Source organism: Lagopus leucura, unplaced genomic scaffold, assembly GCF_019238085.1.
Source record: "Lagopus leucura isolate 7727_CA_CO unplaced genomic scaffold, USGS_WTPT01 Super-Scaffold_100009, whole genome shotgun sequence".
Lineage (NCBI taxonomy): Eukaryota > Metazoa > Chordata > Aves > Galliformes > Phasianidae > Lagopus > Lagopus leucura.
Genome location: NW_024962266.1, coordinates 8,121,142 through 8,124,343, shown reverse-complemented (window position 1 = coordinate 8,124,343; position 3,202 = coordinate 8,121,142). Strand labels below are relative to the sequence as shown.

Below are 3,202 nucleotides of genomic sequence, written 5' to 3'. Positions count from 1 at the left end.
AGGAAGGAAGGAAGGAAGGAAGGAAGGAAGGAAGGAAGGAAGGAAGGAAGGAAGGAAGGAAGGAAGGAAGGAAGGAAGAGATGCAGTACTTCATAGGTATCTAGGAAAATTTCTAGGACAAAAATAAGAAAAAAAAAAAAAAAAAAAAAAAAAGTAACCTAGTAAAAACCTAATTCAGTCTGCTTCAAACTAGTGTCAAATTTCTTATTTTCCTAAACCACAGCCTAAAGTAACATAAATCTGTTTAATATGCAGACAAATAAAATGATACAATTGTGCTTATCAGATAGGGTAATTCTGACAGCACTGACTTCTGCCAAGCTGGGAATATCATTTAGTGGTACATACATCAGAGATATAATCCATGTAACCTGGTATCTGTTGGCTGAAGCCACCTTCTTGGAGCCTATGAGAGTGTACATTTATCTGTTGAGCCCTTTAAGCTCTGCAGAAACAGGCAGGACTGTTCTATCACACCTAAAATCTCTTGCTTCTCAGCTGTTGCCTCCAGCAGTAGGTTGAGGTGTGGTAGCAGTTTGTTCACACTTGAGCACTTCTGAGATCTTCCTGCTGATTGTGTGGAGTTAGGTCTTTTCTAATGGGCTTCCACCTTATAAGATTGTCTTCCCCTTAATGCTTCTTGGTTACCTTTCTTGAAACCCTCAATCTCTGCTGGAATTGGGAAGGAAAAAGGTTGGAAGAAGCATGAAACAAGTCAGCTCTTCCATGTGAGCTGCTGCTGCTGCCTGCAGATGGCACAAGCCCGTGCAGTACCCAACCGAGCAGCACCTCTTGCTGCTCCTTCCCAGTGTGGGGCAGCTGCTCCTGGACCTGCCAGGGTGCCTTTGCTCCTACAACCCTTCCAATAATCTCTGTGCTTTCTTATCTTGAGGAGTTTCTTATCTTGAGAACGGTTGCGTTTAATTTTTTTCAAGCATTCACTGATGATATGGTGATTGAATCGATTTTTACATAGCATTCTTCAGAAAGGGGTATCACTCTTGAAGCCTAAGGAATTATGAAATATAACTGTGGAGCCTTTCCTATACTTCTCTTTGCTCAGCCTGTGCCAAGTAGCAGCCCAGTGCTTTCATAGTCTGCCATGGAGCAGCTTCCTTTCAGCCCTCATTTGTTATGGCTTGGCAAGAGCTGGAAGCAATCCTCTTCATAGGATTTAAATAGTTAGTGTAAACATTAACAGACTAAGATATTTATTGCTTACACCTGGCAATAGTATATTAAGGAAAGTAGATTTTTTTTTTCCCCAGCACTTAGAGCCATTTAGTAACAAAAATCCCCGTTAGCTTGGCTAATCCAGTGCCTTGTCTTCCTAACCTCTGCAGCCCCTGCTCCAGACCTGGTCTCCAGAGAGCTTTTCTCCCCTTCCTTGTTGCCGATGGGATGATAAGCCACCTGCCTGCCTGGATCAGTGAAATTCACTTAGTTCTCACTCAGAGGGATCAATATGTGCTAGTGGTGTATGGATTTCATGTGAAAACTGCCAGCTTGATACAGAAATATTTTTTTCCTTGGGGTAGTGCTCCAGGGTAGTATGCATCATGAGCTCTCTTGCTGGCTGTGTATATGGAAAAAAAAAACCCAACAGCAGCCAACAATATTTTTGTATAGCAATAGTACTGTGTAACATAGGAAAGAAGAGTCTGTAATAGCAAGGTGAATGTTGTTATTTTCTTAAGGAGCACAGAGTGCATCTCTTACCTTTTTCTTGCCTTCCTAACTGCCTATGCTTGCCTGTAACTGTTTAAAGACCTTATACCCTAGGGAAAGGTGTGAGATTTGATTTAAATGGATACCAAGGAACAATATTTTGTTTGTAACTATCTGTGACCTTCCTGCTTTTTTCTCTGTCATTAGAAAAACAGAATAGAATTAGTTAAGTAGGAGTAAATGACTATTATCATAATATGTGGCAGATTAAGTGTCCTACAGAAATGTCTTCCTACGTGCCTTAGAACTGCAGCGCTGGTTAGGGCAGTGCAAAATCACTAGAGCACCAAAAGCACAGCAAAATAAGTAAGGCTGAAGACTTAGTCTCAGTTCAGTTAAAATTGCACAAGTGATTGCAAAAAAAAAAAACATCTGAGTGGTATTTTCAGAGGTGAAATGCCTTTAAGTTAGGAAAGTGCACTGTTGTGCTTGGGTTTTGACGGGAGAAAAAGACTGATGGTATCAAGTGGGTGAATAGGAGAAATGGTATATCCTTCTTCTTGTTTTGTCTGGGCTTTGTACATACCAGTGATACAACTGGAAAGGAATAACCTTCCTAAGCAAGCATTTTCCAGGCAAAGGGAATCTCTGCGGCATGAAGGTACTTGGAACAACGCAATCAAATCCCATTTGTGCCAAGGGTTTGGATGGGGTCAGTTGCTGGGCTTTCTGAACAGGTGCCTGAAAAATATGACAGTCTTCAGGAATCTGAAGGATACAAACAGCAAACTTATTCTAAAAGGTTAAAAATAAGTGGGGAAAATAGCCAAAACCTGCTCTTCTCGGTATGAAAAAGTGTGGATACTTTCTAGATTTTTTTCCAGAAACTGAGCTGTGTGCTCTGCTTTTACTCCCTAGATATGATAGGTAAAAAATGTCCTAACTAATATGAATCCAAGCAGGACTTCCTGGTCAGGAGAAATGACATTTCAAAGCGCTGTGGAAACTGGCTATGTTCCAGCCTGTTGCTCTTGAGTGCAGGATCACTTGCTCCATGTTGGGCTACCTGCACTGTAGGTTCCCACATCTGAGCTGCCAGCTTGGCTTAGAATCAAGTTCTTGTAGTCTTCAACTACAGTTAATCTCTGTGAAACATCTGTCTTGCAATTTATGCTTTTAAAGTGATTATTTTCTGCATGGACTGTGGCCACTTCTGGCCCACTTACCTGTGGCTCTGGGATCTGCAGTTCAGGGGGTGCAGTTCCACCTTCCTCGTCCCTCCTGTTGTGCACAAAGTACACTGACAGCCTCATTTATGTGCATGGGATGTTTCACAATATACCACTTTGCTTCTGTAATTATAGTTTAACATTAAAAAGAATGCACTTTGCTCCCCGCGCTTCTAGGGAGCTGTTCTGTGGCTGTGTTTCAGCCAGGCACTTCAGCCTTAGAATGAAAATATAATTATCTCAAAATAAACAGCATTTCCTTAGCAGATGACATTTTGTGCATATGAGGTTGCTTGGTTTTCTGA

The 3,202-nt window shown here is 41.5% G+C and overlaps 1 long non-coding RNA gene across 1 annotated transcript in view; it reads right to left on the bottom strand.

The window, feature by feature from the left end:
- Positions 1–2,960, bottom strand: part of LOC122181306 — a 5,079-nt gene extending 2,119 nt beyond the window's left edge. The window contains exons 1-2 of the long non-coding RNA XR_006179394.1: positions 2,895–2,960; positions 2,255–2,409 (exon numbers count right to left, since the gene is read on the bottom strand). This is a non-coding gene — a long non-coding RNA (uncharacterized LOC122181306). The remainder of the gene's footprint in view (positions 1–2,254; positions 2,410–2,894) is intronic.
- Positions 2,961–3,202: the final 242 nt, after the last annotated feature.